At 36.3% G+C, this 20,782-nt stretch overlaps 1 protein-coding gene across 8 annotated transcripts in view; it reads right to left on the reverse strand.

Moving 5' to 3' along the window:
* Nucleotides 1-20,782, reverse strand: part of daam1a (dishevelled associated activator of morphogenesis 1a) — a 133,070-nt gene extending 112,288 nt beyond the window's left edge. For all 8 annotated transcript variants that reach the window (XM_087290168.1, XM_087290164.1, XM_087290163.1 and 5 more), the window contains exon 1: nt 20,704-20,782. The gene's annotated coding sequence lies outside the window, so the exon portion shown is untranslated. The remainder of the gene's footprint in view (nt 1-20,703) is intronic.

Raw genomic sequence — 20,782 nt, forward strand, 5'->3', positions numbered from 1 at the left:
TGCTGGCAGAAAATGTCAGTTTTTTTACAGGGCTTTTTTTTTGTGTGTGTATTTTGAAGCTCAACCTGTAAAAATTTACTTAGTAGGAAAAACAAACGCTATGGAAGTAAATTGTTACAGGTTTTCAACTGTCTTCAAAATATTGTCCTTTATGTTCACAAAAGAACAAAACAACAACTTTGGAACAAGTTTTTTGGAAAAATTAAATTTTTCGGATGAACAATCCCTTTAACTATAACAACGCAGGCACTATCATCTCCTATGAATACAGTAATTACTTGTATAATCAAGCCGCATTTTGTTTGTGCCAAAGTGAGTGACATACTCAATACAGTCAACTCACACACTGCTAAAACAACAATTACAATATAACCACAGACAATATTAAACGCTCCTACGTTTCATTAACAACACACAATCAATGTTTTTGGTCCATGACGAAAGCTTTTTTCTCCCTTACAGGTGTGTCTGAATACAAGGTGTGACAACCCTGCACCTCCGCCCTTGAGAAACAGCCTGTGATTTATTTGGACTTAAACATATAGCCGCGTATGACAGCCAGTGTTGACAAGCGTTATTTAACCATCAAGTCTGACAGCTAGTGGTAGCCAACATGGAAATAATTAAGTCAGAGACATGACCCGGCATTCCCAAACCCTACCGCAACCATTATCGGCCTCATTAAATACAGCAGAAAGTGAATAAATAGTTCACTCTTTTTTTGGCATAAAAATACTTCTGGTGGTGCAAACAGTCTTGCTTTTGTCCGTAGTCTAGGGGATGTAGCCGAGAGCTCTGCGGCCTTTCTTCCACGCTGCAGGACAAATGTAGTCAGTTTTCTCCTCTATTATTGCTCTAATGTGCGCCTGAAGGGCCTCTAGTCGCTGCCAAACCCGCTGGTTCACCCTGGTAACAAAAAGGGTAATAAAATACACCTCCCAAAAAAATCATAGTGGCTACTGTGTGGAAACACCCTACCGCATGTGTCGGCGTCGACCCAGAGCCAATTAGAAACCTTCAGACTTGATTGCATTTTCAGCCTCGGCGGTCTTGCATTTCCACTTAAGCTAAACCCACATTTGCACACATTTCATGGCCCACTGAAATGTTTAGTTAACGCTGGCAAAGTTAGCTACAGCGCCCTCAGCTCTTGAATGAACAATGAAGTCCAAAACGTCTTTGTTTCAATCCCCATGTGTATTAATTGTCGGTTTTGTCTTCCTGGTGCAAGTGGAGTTCAAGGCTGGGATGTGTCTGCTGTTTGAGGTAAATGACTCAAGCCTCTGATGTGTATTCAAAAGGACAATGGCTGCTGGACGCCACTTTCTCCATATGGTGTAGTCATCAGTTTAAACAAACTCCATGTAGGATAGCTGTCACGCCTTCCCTGTGTCTCACTGAGGACAGGGGTTTTCAAGATGGAGAAAAATGATCTAAAAATAAAATTAAATGCAAAAAGCTGACAAAAAAAAGCAATTATCTCCCACAACAAACAAAATTTACATTTAAATGTATTAAATAAATTAATAAATTAATAGATAAATAAATGAATGAATGAATGAATAAATAAATGAATGAATAATAAATAAATAAATAAACAATTAAAATGAATGAATAATAAAATAAATTAATTAATAAATAAATGATAAATAAATGAATCAATAAATAATAAATAAATAATTAAATAAATAAATATATAAATAAATCAATCAATAAATAAACAATTAAAATGAATAAATGATATATAAATAAATGAATAAATAAATAAATAAATAAATAATAAATAAAAAAATTAATTATTTTTTAAAAATTATAAAATAAAAATAAATAAAAATAAAATAAATAAAAATAAAAATAAAATAAAAATATAATTTTGGCTGCTATAGACCTTTTTTTTCGTTGCTCCATGGAGGGTTCCTGTAAACTTCTGGTAGGATGCTTAGAACTTCCATTTACAGTGTTAACAACTAGTAAATCTTGATCCGAAAATGGTTGGCAATAGGGCTGTGCGATTAATTGAAATCGAAACGAAATTTGAAATGTTGCAATTAGTTAAATCGTAAAAGGCTGCAATATAGAATATATAAAGTATTTATGTAAACAAAAATAACGAATAATATCTTCAAAACCAGTCCGCTATGCTTTATAAAATTACACATACTTCACTTTCTGCGTAGAGTCGTGAGGCGTCGCAGACATGGTATCAGCTGTCATGAACTATGCCACTTCACACGAGAAGAAACGATTGAATCTTGTGTCAAGACGTTCATGTGTTATTTACGACTTCCCACAACACCCTACATCAAGGAAATAGTGTGATCTGTCACAGAATTGTTGACATGGCTTACAGATTATTGAGCTGAAGCTTGAATTAGATTCAAATCATCTTAAAACTTGAATTAAATCAAAGATCAAATTGCAATGTCTGTCAAAATAATAATAATAATAAATAAAAATCGCAATTAGATATTTTCCTCAAATCGCACAGCCCTAGTTGACAATACCATTTTGAGTAGCCTACGGAGTGTGATCCACAACTTTGATTCTGAAAGACACGTGTTAAAGCCAATATACTTCTGTCAGATGCAGTTCAAGCACAAAGAAAAACGTTCTCCTAATTCAGTGTCTGCCATTAGATCAGATGCTGAAATACAGCGTCAGTGTTCGTGACGTGTCAGCTATACTGTACTCAGCAGCTCTTCAGTGCCCACACACACACGCAATAACCACTGCATTATACAGCAAACCATATTACTGTGATGAAACCCAACAGGTATGTAATGATAAGTCATGCAATTTCCAAAAAATAAAAAGTATGTTACTGACATTCTGTCTGATTTGCATGTTGATTTAAATCACGAGCCGTTTATGTTTTATTTAGTTCATTTTTATTGTGTAGTATTTACCACGGTATGTGTTTTTTTGTCATTTCACTTTGTGCCACTCTTTCAATGAATGTGTTAGTGGGACAGTACGCGTGCGTGTGTGTGTGTGTGTGTGTGTGTGTGTGTGTGTGTGTGTGTGTCAAACATTTTGGTGTTTATAAATGTATAAAAAGAGAAAATGATCACTTTTGGGATGACGAGGCTTCATTTAAATGGCACCGTCTGTCTGATGGCAAGCCTAAATGATTTGCAGATGTTGTTTTTCATACCTATTAGATCGTATTTTTAAATAATCAGTCCAGCAGGTGGCGCTGATCAACAATAGTATTAGTTTAAAGATGTTAAAAGCAAGTAAAATAGATTAAAACTATTGTTTCAAAGCTGTCCAAATGTGACTTGTACGCATAAAGGAAGATAGAAGCATCCTCGTTACACGCAAAGCATAATGGGTCATTTTTCATTCTAAGAAAAAGGATTATACTACAAAATTCATTTTAAAAAATAAGAGAAATTTCAGCTGCACTGTAAAAAAAAATATCCTTAAATTGGCAGTTTCCTAGAGTTTGTGATGTATGTTTTTATATTTCCCTTTTTATTTATGCTTTTGAATTGCATTATGGGACCTTTATCTTTTATTCCAACAAGTTTTAACCCATAAAATGTCTTCCACTGCGCACCTTAAAGATTCTTGGGAGAGAGAATTAGGAACTGACATCTCGTCCTCTACTAGGGAGGAGGGATTAAGTCGTATTCACTCTTGCTCTATAAATGTAAGACTACAGCTTATACAATTTAAAGTGATGCATGGATTACACAATACTAAAGCCGAACTTAATAAGCTGTATCACCTTAGATGCAAAGGTGCAGTCGGGACCTATGGTCATATATTCTGTTCCTGTCCAGAAGTATCTGAACTTTGGAAAGGTATCTTAGGGTGCTTTTACACTAGCACTTTTGGTCCGCACCCAAGTTCGTTTGATGTCAAGGTACGGAAGGTATAGCTAGTGTGAACGCTGTCTTCTGAACTCACCCATGAATCGTACCCGAGTCCACCTGAAAGAGGTGGTTTGGGGTACGGTTTGTCCGGTTCACTTCTGGTATGAATGAACCACCAACTGTACAACATACTTCAGTTTTCATAACGTTCATTTGTGTGTTTATGTCTTTTTCACCTTCCTTGGTGACAAGTGGGATTGCACCAGTGCGAACAGTGATAATATCTGCTCGTCTCCACCAAAAACGACTTCTGCAGACATTGTACGATGTTCTGAATGTTTTTAATATTTTTTGCGGCAGATAGATGCAGCAAGTGGCTCTCTATATTTTGGTGTTTTGGTGATAACAAAACTAAAAGATTCAGTACAAGCAGACTGACCAAGATATGGGGACGTATCAATTTTGGTGCTTTGCTTTCATGGCCGCCACCTACAGCTGTAGAAAAAACAGCAGCTTGATGACACAAGCATCCCGGTTTTCAGAAGGAAAAAAGACTGTGTGAACACAAACCAGCCGAGAAGGTGGCAAGAGGGAAAATCAAACTTTGGTTCGGTCCAGGCAATTGAACCAAGTATGAAAGCACCCTAAAACTGATGTGGAAGTAGCATTGTTTGGATGATCAGACCAGGCTCTAATTTGGCCTAAACATCCACAACTCTCCCTTATGTTTGGCATGGTGCTGGCCAAGAGAGAGATTCTGATGGAGTGAAAATCCATGACACCTCTAAGTTTTTTTAAATGGTTAGCTGAAATGGTTTCTACCCTCAAGCTGGAAAGATTACGTTTCTCTAGATTCGGCAATTGGAAGATGTATTATGTAATACGGGGCCCCTTTCTTAGATGTATATTCTAATAATGACTCTGTAATTTTTTTTTCGGTTATATTTTTTACATGATTTTATTTTGTTTCTTATTCCATTAGTCTGGCTGAGATTTTTTTGATGGTGCTGCATAAATGCTCTATTGCTTGATAGTGTTTTGGTGCATGTTCTAGTTGGTATCAGGTAAGAACACTGACATCATTTTGTTAATATATATACATGATGTTCACTTATTTTTTTTCATGAAAACTTCTCTAAATAAAGTAATAAAAAAACAATTTAAAAAAACTTTGAAAATTGACTTTTATTAACTTTACACATATATTGTCTGGGTTTATGTTGTATGTTTCCTTAAAAAGCCATGCAATAAACTGCCAGTGCATTTTCGGCTATTTAACAGATTTATTTTTGTATGTATATTATTTCTTATAGGTTATTTTATTTCAAACTACTCAAATCTCAATAAAAGTCCATTTGTTAAACTGTGAAGTTGAATTTCCACCATCAAAAGCAAACAGAGCCGAGATCAACATCCCATAATGCAATTCACAACCGTAAATAAATGAAAAACACTACGGAAACTGTTAATTAACAGATATTTTTATAGTGTGCTCTCACAGAAGTTCAAACATTCATAAAATAAATTCATTTGTAAAATACTTAATAATTGTTTTCCTCATAAGGAGATTATCACATCATTTGCAACAACAGCAACTTTAAAAATCTATTTAGGATACTAATCACAAAGTCAAAATACTCTGAATATTTCCAAGCCTTGGGTTACAAGAAAGAATATGAGATTCTGTGTTACAAGCCTTGAAAACACAAACAGCATGTTCCACACCTGATCTGTGTAAACATTAGATAGACCCTTGCAGTTTTTACCTCATTTGGAAATGCCTTTAGGTTTTGTTTATCTAAACTGGCAACTCTCCATCCAGCGTCACGCTCAAAGTCTACATGCTGGATCTGGTTATACTTATACAGCAAGAAACCTTCCTAAAGAGAAGTCAAACAGTAGTACACCATCCAAGTAGAATAGTTTTAACGGAGTCAGTGGCACTCTATTGATCTCTATTATGGCGAGACACTGTGTGCGCTCACAAAAAAATCATCTATGTCAGTTTTGAGATTTTGACCTTTTATCAAGTGTTCTTTTTTCAGTCTAAATATAAACCAAACATTCCATTTACACTTAAATGGTGCTGTTATAGCATGCTATCAATAGCCAGGTTTCCATCCTAACATGAAGCAAATCTTGTCAAAGATCGTAAAAAATACAAAATAAATGTAGATTAGCTGCGTTTTCATAAGTTGTTAGCGCGACTGACTGTAGTATTGGCAATCTAACAACCAACAGTAAACAAGGCAAGCATAATGAAGTTATGTGACTAATCAGTAGCTGTCTCATTTCAGAGGTTGCATCCTCCAAAGGATGCAGACTTTAAAGGTGAGTTATTCGAAGTCCACACAGGCTGAACTGAGCGTTTTGAAATGAGACAATCTAGCCAACAAAGGATGGATCTCATCATCAGGCAACTGTAACAGCTGCTGTTAATAAGCGCTGATAAAATTTGTAATGACTTTCTTTCAAAGTGATTTAAAAACTTATTTTAAGCGATCTGAAGGCAAAACAAGGTAATACAGAAGCTGGAAATATATTTCCTTTGATCCATACATGTACACATAAACATGTAAACGGTCTATAAAAATCCCTTTTTAGTAAGACACGTCATACTCTTTTTGTTTTTATAACATGTGTTTAGATATCCAAGTAAATTAACTTAATTAATACATTTAAACTGGAGTTTTCTATTAAAAATGTCTTGCCGTTATCTGCGCAATGAATCTTGGGCCGTTCGAGGCCGTGAAGAATCCACCGGTTGTGTCCTTCATTATCTGAAACGAAGGACATATTTTGAGGCTGCTTTTAAAGGAGCCTTCAAATTTTTTTAAAATGAGACAGCCTTCGGTGCACCGTGATGACGCAAGCACACTTCAAATGGATCCTTCGGAGGATGCAGCCTCTGAAATGTGACGCAGGTAGAGTTCGCTACTTCGGGAATTTATTTGGCAAATCTGTTTCCATCTCCCATTACTCACATTAACACTACTTTTTCACACCCAAATCCACTTCAAGCGAGCATACATTTTTTTTATTGAAATAAGTTTTTTTTTTTTATTTTTTTTTTTTATTTGCAGTTTTCATAACTCCTTTCTTATAGGCTTCTCAAAAGTATCAAGTTCGTTAGTGAAATTTTAAAATCGTCCATCTCCCACTTACATTTGAGCGCTGTTAAGCATGTTCTTAAACACTGCTGATTGGCCATTGTGCTCAACAGAAATGACGGTGATTGGCCATGAAGGTCATCAGTTCACCACTCTTAATTGCTGTTCAGTAAGTGCAAACACAGATACACAAAGACTGGAACAATACACACACACACAAAAAAACGCTGTTCTTAAACGCTGTTGATTTGTTTATGTGTTTATGTGCTCTTTTTATTCCACAAAAAAATTGTGAAAATAAATTATCTTTGTATTTGCTAAATTATAGAGTGATAAAACAGATTCCCAAAATCCACTCTGTAATAGCCTTTGACCCTAATGTGTAATGTGCAAAAGAAACAAGACTTTTATTCTGACTATCCAATATTTAGATTTTTGTGCCAGAAATGCAAGCAAATTAATGTAGATTTAAGTAAACATGACATTATTAGCATATTTGAGCATTTTGAATCTGGGGAGGTCAATCCAGTCTCTCGCCCATTCCTGGGCCTCTGTGCTGGTTGTAGAAATTCCAAATTGACCATTTCAACTTGCTAAAACTGACAATGAAAAATTCTGAAATGTGCTTGACCAACGTACTTTTAACTATGATAAACTTACATAATACAAAAACACTTTTGCAATTCTTAAAATGTTCCGTAAAGTGCATTGAAATTTGCATTTTTATTTGATGTTTGACAAAATCTCAAACAAAACATGAAAAGAGGGCGAGACAGTGTAGCCCCTCCCCTTTATAAAAACAGCCAATAGCATTTAGTTTCTCACAGCTCAGCCAATGAGAGTGCTTGAGCTCAAGCGCATCAAATGAGAAGCATCTTAAAGAGGGGGGGGGGGGTTGGGGCATGTCAGAAATTAGAAAGCATTTGATTGGTCAAGATTTGATGAGAAACTGAAGGTATGAAATGACATGAATAAAATTGATCTATTTAGGCGGAGATGACAAACTACAAGCTTTACATGTTTATATTGGTTTTATATCTCCTAAAGGCAAATTGTGTTACTGTTTTGGAGCACACTAGTTCGTTGATATCCTAAAAATTAACAATACTGATACTAAAATCTAAAAAAAAAAAAAAAACTTTATTTTAATTTCATGGGACCTTTAAGGAAATCAATCAACTGTGCAAGTATGGTGATAACTATTGTTTTGCTTTATTCACCTGCAGTGTCTTGTATTATGGAATGTGACTAGGGCTCTTGCGTCATTCATATGTTGCAACAAGGCAACCCGGGCTGCGGCAGCGCTTGATACTGGATGAACCTGTATAAATGACGGATCGTCTGAATGGTTTTTGTGTCCCAGCTCCAGCTGAGAGCCTCTGTCTCTGGGTGGTTAGAGGTGCAATGCTTGTTTGAGCTCTGAGGTGCCAAAGCAAGAGCGCAATATGAATAACATGAGATCACAGCATTGTCTGAGCTTCATCCAGGAGAGAATGGCAAATTTAAGCAGCTACACTGGGCTTTTGTTCCAGTAGACTGGACAGAGAGAGGATAGGCCTCCCAAAACACCATCCTTTATTCGGTGCATACAATCCCTCAGGCAGAGACACACACAAATACACACTCGAGGCTTATGAAGCATCAGGATTTCTTGTTGTGATTAATTGCTGAAGCTTTTTAATAACAAAAGTTACTTAAACAGATATAATTACAAAAAAATGATTGCATATATACAGTAGGGCTGCAGAATATATCATTTCAGCTTCGATATCGCACTGTGTGCATCTGCAAAAGTCATATCACTGGATCTGCAATGTCAAATCGGGATATAGTTTACTAGGAGCCACAGATAAAAACACAGTATTTACAGAGTCATTTAACCATAATGTTACCAAAAAATGTGTTCATTTTTAAGCCCTGTGAATGTGTAAGCATTTTAAGCCAATTTAAAGCATTCATGAACAAGAAATTGACAATTTAGCAATTTTAATAAAGATTAGTTGCATTTATGCACAGTTTACACTCATTGGCCACTTTATTAGGTACATCCGTCCAACTGCTTGTTAACAAAATTTTCTAATCTGCCAACCACATGGCAGCAACTCAATGGATTTAGGCATGTAGACATGGTCAAGATGATAACAGAGCATCAGAATGGGGAAGAAAGGGGATTATACTTTGAACGTAGCATGGTTGTTGGTGCTAAATGGGGATATTTTCTTGGCACACTTTGGGCCCATTAGTACTAATTGAGCATCGTGTCAACGCCACAGCCTACCTGATTAAGGGTTAGGATCAATATGGACCAAAGTCACTGAAGAATATTTCCAGGACCTTGTTGAATCTATGCCAAGAAAGATTGAGACAGTTCTGAAGGCAAAAAGGGGTGCAACCCGCTACTAGTGAGATGTACCTAATAAAGTGGCCAGTAAGTGTATATACACAATGGAAATTATAAAGTGTCATTTTTCATTTAAATATTCAGGTTGTGCACCTAAATACTGCTACACTCCCAGAAAATCATAAAGTTTTTTTTTTTTCATGTCGAACTTTCCTTTACTGAATTTATCAATGAATGTGATTGGTTTGTTAAATGTTGTGCAGATGTGCCCCACTGCAAATCGAGCAATATAACTCATCTGGTAAGATTATACTCGATAACACAATAAGTCATTTTTTTCAAAACTGTGCAGCTCTAACACAGCATAGATATTTACACTGAATATCCAGCCTGATCTCACGAGAAAACGTAAGTATTTTACGTTTTGGCAGTTTAGTGGCTAAGTTCAGTCGTAAGAAAATGTAAGATTTTAAAAAGGAGGCGTGGCACCTAACTCCACCCCTAAACCCAACCGTCATTGGGGGATACGCAGATCGTACTAAAATGTACGAATTAGATCGTACGAATTTGTACGAATTAGCCACTAAATGAAAAAGTTACGAATTGCCGTGAGATTGTGTTGGAATTTCACACAGGGACCCTGAGTATGCGTCAGTAGCGCTGCTACATTTGTTGGCTCCCAGAACAAAAGTCATTGAACTGCACTAGACAAGACAGTGTGCCAATGTGAAGATGCTGGACTTTAGCACGATGTACATGTGTAGTAACAAGCAAACAAAGAAAACAAAGCAAAAAGGCAGAACTTTTCATAGGTAAGATTTCGTTTTTATGTTATGAACTTTTTGTGCAAAACAAGTAAAGTTATTGATAATGATAATACAGTCAGTTGCATTCACCATAAGGAAAAGTAGCACCAACTCACACTAAATTCTAGGCTTATGCTAGTTTTGTTTAATAAAATAAGCGAACAGTGTAAATGAAATATGATAAGTTGCTGCAGTGCTAGAAACTTGTATTATTGTCGGCTAAGTGAAAGAGTCATTGATAGCGGAGATTCATTCACAAAAGAATTGCTTGCTCCGTCAGAATAAGAAATGAAGCATGAGAGGGGGTGTGTTTCAGGACTCGGATTAGATCAAATTAAACAGGGAGGGAGGATAATACATTTCTACTAGGGCTGTGCCGATAGACGATGGCCGACAAACTTCACGATGCTGAGCCGGCATCGCGATCCATCGCCCCGCCCCACATTTATATTGATATATAACTTATCATTTGCATGTCATCTTAATAGCAATAACAGCCTTTTCTTGAGCTGTGTTAAATGTTACATATAGCTGCCGCTTGCATAGCTGACAGCATCATGAGGACTAAATGAAGCATTATACAGCGTCTCTCGCGCTTAAAATCTGTAGATTCAGTGGCAAACGCTGTTACCTGCAAACCCCGTCCCACAGACTTTACAGAGAATGGCTTTAGTTATTTTAGTAGCGGACTTGAAACCACTGAAAGTCTTTTATCCATTCTAGGAAATGTGTAAATGGTGGATTAACATTCAGCACATGATCACTAACAAGATGTGCCATTATTAGTAACTGTAGGTAAATCTGTCAGTGTTATTTTTATTCTCTCATCTTCAGCGCTTCACAAATTCACGGTTGTAGCTCCTGTCATCTGAAGGCAGAAGGCATTGACTGAGTGATTGATGGCTGGTATTAACCAATCATTCGCGTTCAGTTCTAGAGCAGAGAGCCAATAAGAAGAGCACAAAGACGGAGCAAGCATTGAGGGCCTTTTTACTTCGGTAAGTTCACATAATAATTGTTTTAATTTGTTCCTGAGTGCTGCGTTTGACGTTTTTAGGTGCAAAGATGCATTCAGCCTAAATGTCTCCTATATCCGCGCAAGCGGTGAGGATTTTGCAGTGAAAACAATGAAAATGTATGCACTACAGTGAACTCTAATCATATTCAATATATTATAATAATAATCGATATATCGACTTATCGTACAACACATTGACATGACTTTAATCATTTTGGCGAAGGAATAGATATATAGCCCATATCATGTTTACATAATAATGAATGTCATTGGCTGATTTTAGCCTCTGTCATCTCATCTAATCTAATCTTTGTTGGATGTGTCAGTGAGCTATGAAAACCCATTTAAAACTCTGCTTACTGACCACTGAAGAAAAGAGGATTTTTCATATTTTCATGAAAACTACTGATGCTTTGGGAGAAGTTGTCCAAAAGAGTTTGAGTTTCACAAATAACGTTAAAGCCCTTTTACAAGGACATTTGCATTTTACTTAACATCAAATCACAGAATCTTAATAACCTTAAAAATGAAAGGTTTTTATCGCTTTAAGGCTTTTATGCCAGTTTTCATTATCATTCTAGAGTTTTGAATGTATTGCCACATCAGCTTTTCTGGCTATTTCATGGCTTAATCAGACCAAATTTACAACATTCACTTTTTGTATAATTATAGAAATATTGTAACAATAAAAAAGACATAATACATACAGACTAATGCATAAATAAAAATATAAAACAGCGTTTTAAGGTTTATGCTGTTGTATAATCCTTATATAGTCAGTGGCATACAACAATAAAACTTATCGCAATTACTTTATAGTGTAGTAAATGTCAAATACAAACAGGTGAAAAGGGATTGGCACCAGGACTGACACAATCCCTCTGATAAGGACAGATCGAAAGAGAAACAAACAGCAGGTGACAATAAATAAAGTATGCTCACAATGAAACTAAAATCATTGGAAAAAGCACCTAAAATGCAAAACATGAGTGAACAACAAAAAAAACAAAAAAACAAAAGTTTTTCATTAAAATGCAAGTCAAAATGTCCATTTATTATTTACACTATATGTATTAATAATTATACATAAGAGTACGTGTATTGACTGGCCACTTTATTAGGTACTAATAGGCTCAAAAATGGCAAAACATTATCCCCCACACCATTACACCAGCCTGAACCATTGATACAAGGCAGGATGGAACCATGCTTTCATGTTGTTGACGCCAAATTCTGATCCTACGAACCGAATGTGGCAGCAGAAATCGAGACTCATCAGACCAGGCAACGTTTTTCCTATCTTCTATAGGTCCAATTTTGGTAAGCCTGTGCAAATTTTAGCTTCAGTTCCCTGTTGTCAGCTGACAGGATTGGCACCCGGTGTGGTCTTCTGCTGCTGTAACCCATCCGCCTCAAGGTTCAACATGTTGTGTGCTCAGAGATACTCTTCTGCATATCTCTGTTGTAACGAGGTGATTTGAGTTACTGAAGCCTTTCTATCAGCTCAAACTAGTCTGGCCATTCTCCTCTGACCTCTGGCATTAACAAGGCATTTGAACTGCTGCTAACTGGATATTTTTTCGGACCATTCTCCGAAAACCCTAGAGATGGTTGTGTGTGAAAATCCCAGTAGATCAGCAGTTTCTGAAATACTCAGACCAGCATGTCTGGTACCAACAACCATGCCACGTTCAAAGTCACTTAAATCCCCTTTCTTCCCCATTCTCATGCTCAGTTTGAACTGCAGCAGATTGTCTTGACGATGCCTAAATGCATGAGTTGCTGCCATGTGATTGACTGATTAGAAATTTTTGTTTACGGGCAGTTGGGCAGGTGTACCTAATAAAGTGGCCGGTGAGTGTATAATTAAATAACATTTATTTTATGTTTACATACTAAATTATTTTAGAATTATTGGTTAATTTATATGAATTTACAAATACTTTAATGAAAAATAAAGATTATTTTGTAACATACATTATGACAACAATGAATATTGTTGTATTATATCAAAGGAAAAAAATCATCATTTACTCATGCTTGACTTGTTCCAAATCAGTTTGAGTTTCTTCTCTTGAACACAAAAGAAGATATTTAAAAGCATGTTAAAAACTTGTAACCATTGACTTTTATAGTAGGAAAAACAAATGCTACAGAAGTCAGTGGTTACTGGTTTCCAACCTTCTTCAATATTTGTGTCCAATAGAAACAAAATAAATAGTAAAGTGTGATTACATTTTGACTATCCCTTTAACTGTCATGAAAAGGTCACAATACATCCAGTGGAGCCAATAAAATAAAAAGCCATACATGTACTTGGCACATATATCTTTTTATATTTTCAAGTAACAGTAGTTGTGCTTTTTTATAATAATAAATACACTGCACAGCACTTCAGACAAACATGAGACATCCTTCACGGTGCTTTAAGAACATCTGTTGCCATGGATACACAGAGTGGTTGCATGCGGTCTTCAAACTTGAAACAAGATTACAATTCATCTCCTATCTTATCAAAGCAGCATGAGCATGTGACAATCCAGAATATCCAAACCAACCCGTCCTGCTATTACTTTCAATTCTGCACCCAAAGCAAAAGAAAACCACCATCAATGCACACACACACGCACATTACACAATACACACCGTTCTATTCAACACAAATGTCATCATACTAACTTACTCAGAGGGTAGTTTATACTGAAGTTGATCTTGTAGGCCTAAATACTTAAGTAACAACACATAAACAACACTCCAAACCCAAAATAAAGCGCTCCACCAAATTAGCTCACAGGCCAATGGAAGGGTGGAGCATTGCGTCTGGTATCGGTTGCAGTCTGACAGAAGTCCCAGTATCATGCTTTGGCATAACTATGGCATTCTCCAGCCCTGAGATACTGCAGTAGTGTCAATGTGACTCCACCTCTGTAATTAAAGACATCTCCCACACGTCTCATGTCAGCATCTCTACCAGCCTGGCTAATTAGGCAAAACAAACTCCCGTTGCTGTGCACCGCCATGTATGCACACACACACCCTGTTCACAAAAACCATCAACTACAAAATTTAGAAGAGAGGCAAGAGGATTCTGGGCCATGCTGGAGGGATCTGGCTTATCGCCCGGCATGTTAAGTACTAGAGGTGTGACTAAATGGCTGAACGCTGCAACAAATTAATAAGGTCAAACAGCCCCGGATGAGCAGCCGTGGATATGAAGGAATGTGGAAATGACTTTTCGATGTGAACGAACCTGCATTATCATCCATGAGCGAGCAGCGATTTCAGCTCGGATCAGAGATTCCCCTTGTCTTTAATACTTACGTTGTCACTGCATGTCTGTGCATGCGAGGATGATCATAGAAGAATGCTGGAACTACTCGATATTGCATTTATTTCAAATACTGGGGAGGATTGCGTGCAGACGGTGCTAATGATGGCCGATTTAACGATTCCACTTAGCACGCAATTAACGATGCAGGAGAAAATAAGATATTTAAGTGTCGGAGAGGCTTTATTTGATTCATCCTCTCAGACGGACCCCACACGTCTTTCTTTCACTATCATTTAAGATCATTGTACTGCTGTAGAGCTGCAAGGTGAATGGGAGACAAGCCATGAATTTGCTTGAGAGGATTTTTTTGGGAATTCCGGGTAGGGTTGGGCGATTTGGCCTAAAATCAAAATCTCAATTAATTAAACATTTTAACTTTATAACGATTAATGAACGATTATTTTATTTACTTTATGTTTTTCCCTCATAGTTCACTCACAAGTTTTGTACATTAAATGTGTTCACATATTACAAGTGAGAGATTTCTGAATGAAGGGTACATTACTTGATTATAAAATAATTGAAGTAAACACACACTATCAGCTATCTATGATTATTTATTGAACATCAACAATGAACAACTGAAATTAAAGCACACATTGCCTAAAACATTGCTCTCCACGCCGCCCACCCTTGTCACTGCTACCAAACCGACCAATCACAAAACTTATGTTACATTGGGCTTGGGCGGTAATACGGTATATCGGATCTAAAAATAGCAACGGTTTCAGTTTCAATACTGTTATACCGTCATAAAAAACAATGCATTTATATAGCAGATAAGTTTAAATATTATTTATTTAATGCCTTAAAATGCGTATGCATGATTGTCATCATGGGACAGTGTGGAGGAGAGAGAAAGAGGAGAGAAAAGATGGCGAGTCACGCACAAAATTACCTGGTCTTGAAAAAGAACACAACCAACCTCTGCAGTTTGGCAGTATTTTGGGTTTCGACTGAATGAGAAGGGACGTAAATACGAACAAGACAATTTGCAAATTGTGTAACTAACAAGTGACAGCGAACCTAAAGACGCATATATGGTATTCAGTTTCTGAATTGCTTAGGCACAGGCCAACAGTTTGGTGGCGCAGTCTGAGCCTTACATCATAACTTTTTATTATGCACGGAAACACCGTATACCGAGATAAAATAGGGAAGAGGTTTGATGTTATCAAAATTTGGATACCACCCAAGCCTATGCTACATGTCGTTGTGATGTGTAGTTTTATTTTTAAGAGAGGTGTGCGGGTATGCGAGGCTGCGCCGGACCATACACGTTTGCTTGGCAGTATAATATCAGAATAATATAATAAGTATAAATCATAATATAGACCATTTTGATGGATGTAAACAATAATAATGGTCCCAACGTATTTCCTGGTTCACATTACTAATTTCTAAAGCTTCCGAGAATCCCAAAACGTCCAAATGTTGATGAATAATGTCATGATAGCTTGATATATGATAGTTTTAACGTTAAGATATGATGAAATCACCTCTTGTTAGAGTTATGAAATAATTTGGCAACAGGCAGGATACGTTTATAGGCCAATAACATCACCTCATTGAAATGGTTTATAATAAGTATAAATTAGCCTTGACAAAGTGGGGTCACATGACTCCACACAGGGAAAGTAATAGAAAACATTGTCCTGGAAAAATTAGATTCGGATTTCGATAACACTCCGATTAATCCTCCAGCCCTAATTCCGGGTTTTAAAAATAGAAAAGCAAGATAAAAGTCTTTAAAAGCTGCATTTTTTAAATTTCGCAAAACAAAATACTGTGAAAATGATTCGTGTTGACATGAATCTACAAAAGCTACTGTGAAAAAGCTGCATAATGCATGCCGAGCCAGTAAACAGCAATGTTCACTCATTCATTCATTCATTCATTCATTCATTTTCCTTTAGCTTAGTCGCTTATTTATCAGGGGTCACCACAGTGGAATGAACCACCTACTATTCCAACATATGTTTTACGCACATGCCCTTCCATCTGCAACCCAGTACTGGGAAACACCCATACACTCTTGCATTCACACACGCACTCATACCCTACAACCAATTCTATTTACCCAATACACCTATACTGCATGTCTTTGGACTGTCGGGAAAAACACAGAAGGAAACCCACGTGAATACGGGGAGAACATGCAAACTCCACACATAAATGTCAACAGGCCCACTCTGGACTCGAACCAGCGACCTTCCTGCTGTAAGGTAACAGTGCTGACCACTGAGCCACCACGTCACCCGATGGCAATGTTATTTTTGTAAACACACACGTTCGTGCCCACAGACTTAACATGTAAAATCCATGCAAATGATCTCCACCCGCTTATTAAGTTGTGACGTTTGGAATACTGTTTCCGGCTCCAAGCCGCTACTCATTTGAATTGAAAAAATATTTGTTCATGACCACTTTTAAGTCATATCACACATTATAGTGAATTTCTTATAAAATCCACAGTCTCTGGACTTTCTGCATCACAGACATCAATATTTAAACAATATATAATATATTTATCCCTTGCAATATTTTCATCCCTTTCTGGCCATCTGATATTAGGCATGGATATATATTGCGATTATGATTATCGAAAGCATTATAGAGCTTTGTAAAGGTTTATTAGTACCATTTGTTGAGCCTTCTCGTACAGTTTGATAGAGATTTGAACCAGTAAGTTGCGTTAGAGCTAGGCGATGTGGCAAAAATGCAATCTCAATAATTATTTTCCATATTGAACGAAAACGATATGTATTTAAATACAAGTTGTTATTGCTTTTTCAGATTTAAAAGAGTACCCCAACAATAACTAAAGCCATAAAAATTAGAGGGTTCATTAAATGGCATAACATATTTTCAAATGATAATTTTCAGTGGCTGTAAATTCAGTAATATCAACACACTTCCAGATTCCCATTGTTGCACATTTCGGCTGTGTGATTGGCTCTTAGACCCATATAGAGAAGTTGAGAGTTCATCTTTGTTATTGACATAAATTTTATTGTAATTCGATATGATATCATTTATCGGCCCAGCCCTACATGACGTCAGAATTAACAAGCGGATAATTTCACAGAATCTGGTTTTTGTAGTTTACAATTTTATTGTCAAAAGTTTGCAATTTCAGTCCACCCAAAAAAATGCAACTGGTGAATCATTAGATGGACAAAACTGACCAAAAGAGGCATGTCTGTGACAAAATGTAGCAATAGTAACTGTGCAAAACACCATAGTGTTTAAAAAATAGACTATGACAGAATGTAACCTGATTCAATCATTCATTCTATTTTCTTCGGCTTATTCCTAAAGATTCATCGGGGGTCGTCACAGCAATATGAACCTCCAATTTATCCAGCATATGTTTTACACAGCAGATGCACTTCCAGCTGCAACCCAGTACTAGGAAACACCCATATACTCTCACATTTAAACACACACACACACACACACACACACACACACACACTACGGCCAATTTAGTTTATTCAATTTACCTATACTGCATGACTGTGAGTGGAACTGGAGCACCCAGAGGAAACCCACACGAACAGGAAGAGAACATGCAAACTCCACACAGAAATTACAATGATTCAATGTAGTGAAATTTTTTTAAGCAAACATAAAATCAATTTACACTCATTTATAATAATGTTAGAAAGGTACATTATTTAAATGCACCCGGTGTTTATGTAAATATGACTTTGCAACTAATACAAACAAAACTTCCAAGAAAGAAAAAGGCACCAGTCAAAACCCCACAGGGGAAAATAATCTATTATTTATTTAGCCAATCATTTATATTCTCATCTGGCAGATACCAATAACATTAAAATTTACAATGCCACTACTGGGAAATCATGTTTCCACCATCCCTCACGGATCCTGTATTTAAGTAATGGTTTGCAAAAGATTTAAGAAATTTTCGGGACCTGCATTGGGATGGTCTGTTTTTGCAACTATGCACAACTTTCCTCTGAAATGGTGCTGTCAGAATCCCATTTTTTATTTTTATTTTTTTTATTCTTACAGGCTAGACATTGCTCTGCTACTTTATTCTTAGGTTACCCATTTCTGCCAAAGCTACAGGTACGAGAAGAGTTACTGCAACTAAACTCGCAACACAAATCCCAAATTTCTAAAATCTTTTGGTGCATTTTAAGCTTGGATGATTGTTTTCTTACTAAAATTAAAATATCTTGGGAAAATGAATTGGGACTATGTTTTGAGGAAAAATGGTGGCTTGGTGCGCTGCAGAGAATACGTTCTAGTACAACTTGTGCTCGCCTTTAAATACAATTTAAAGTATTTCATAGAATCCATTTCTCAAAAACCAGGCTGAAATGTAAAATTTTTCCCAATATCGATGACAGATGTGACAAATGTCATGCACCAAGGTGTAATTTAAGTCATATTTTCTTTATGTGCCCTCTGTTACTGAATTATTGGATTAATTATTTTACAATTATGTCCAAGGTGTTGCAGGTAAATATAGACCCATCCCCTGATGTTGCCATTTTTGCGGTTCCAAAGATTTGGTCCCAATTCAATTCTAAACAGCTTGATATTTTGGCTTTTACCTCACTATTAGCCAGGCATCGTATTCTACTGGAAATCAAATAAGCCTCCAACTACATCACAATGGCTTGTAGATACCATGCATTTCTAAAATTGGAAAAGGTTAGATGCTCTGGGAAAACTAATTTCTTTAAAAAGTGGTAATGTTTTATAACTTTAACTCATAAGGTATTGCCTTCCATTTAATAGATGCACACTCCTTCCCTTTTTGATTTATTTATTTTGTAGTAATTTAATTTGTTTGCTTTCTCTAATACTATTTTACACTGTTTAATTGTAAATTTTTACTTTCAACATTGACAAAGTATCTGAACATTTGATTGTGATAGATGGTTGTAATTTTCTATACACTTATTACTCTTGTTTTCATTTTTCTTTTTCTCTGTTATTATTATTATTTTTGTTAGTTTTTTCCCATTTTTATTTAAAAAAAATGTTCTTCTCTTTTGTAAAAAAACAACAAAGATAATGATATGTAACTATTTGTACTGATATAGTGTTTGTTTTTTCACAATAAACAACTTTACCATAAAAATACACATTTATCGGCCAATACTGATATACTGTACATCACTAATCTGGATATGATCCATTTTTTTACGATAACAAAGTCAACATTATTAATAAAAAATAACAGTAAAATGGCATCAATGGTTCATTGATGAACCTGTAAAGTCCACAAAACGTTCTTAAAATTAATAAAATGTTCCACAAACAATGTAATAACTGTACAATTTAAAAACTATTCATTGAAAGGTTGGGGAAAAAAAGGGGTTTTTAGTAGCATCACCGCAAAAAAAAAAAAAAAAAACCAGCGGAAGCTTTATTATTAGGAGATATTTTTGGATGCAAGTCCACTAAACAGTATTTTGTCCATTTCTAGAAGTACACAAACATATTACATGACTTCAAATCTAGCAAAACGAAATGCCACAAAACTCACATAGGGGTTTTGCAAACGGGATCTAATTTCAAAGAATAGCATGGCTTCAGCTTTGTCCTTATTTATACAAGCCACAACAACCACAGTATCAAGTTATTACAAGAGGAAGAAAAAACTACAACAAATGTGCCAAAAACCAACGCATACTCTCTCAAGACCACAAGTTACTAACAAAATCGCTTTCCTCCACACTTATTGCATACTTCTGTCCTAAATGAGCAACACATTTCTTCTAACGTTACATCCGTGGGTTTTACTTTTCAAACCATTTAATTATCACCAAAATAAACATGTTCAGTGCATGAAAAATAGATCATAATTATAATTACTTGCCTTTGTCCTGTAGCAAAACAGCTGGCAAAACAGTGACAACTACTGTCTGAATTAAGACGAAGTAAATCTAGCATGTAAATGAGTTTTAAATAGCAACATTGCATCAAACTGTCATGAGTTGGTAAGTGAACTAGAAGCACAGGTTTTGAAGTGAACACGATCAAAGTGAAGAAATAATCAATTAATCACGATACAAACGAACGCAGTGGGACTGGAAGCGAATGTGTTTGATTTGTTTTATAAATCAGACGAGAATTCGCCATTGAGCCGCTGATTTGGCGTGTCTCTTCACTTCCCACCCTTTAAAGGCAAATCACTTCACACGGAGTAAAATGTCGGCTGTTTTCAGGCTGTTTTGCTTTTCCTGAGGTGTCATGTGGCTGTCAGTTTGGCGGTGGAGATTGAGAAGTTACCTTGTAAACAGTCCCATCCTCCCCGCGGACGCTCCGAGCTCGTGCGCTGCTCTCATTCCCCTGTGCAACAATACAGCAC

Source organism: Danio rerio, chromosome 17 (assembly GCF_052040795.2).
Source record: "Danio rerio strain M-AB ecotype USA chromosome 17, GRCz13ab, whole genome shotgun sequence".
Lineage (NCBI taxonomy): Eukaryota > Metazoa > Chordata > Actinopteri > Cypriniformes > Danionidae > Danio > Danio rerio.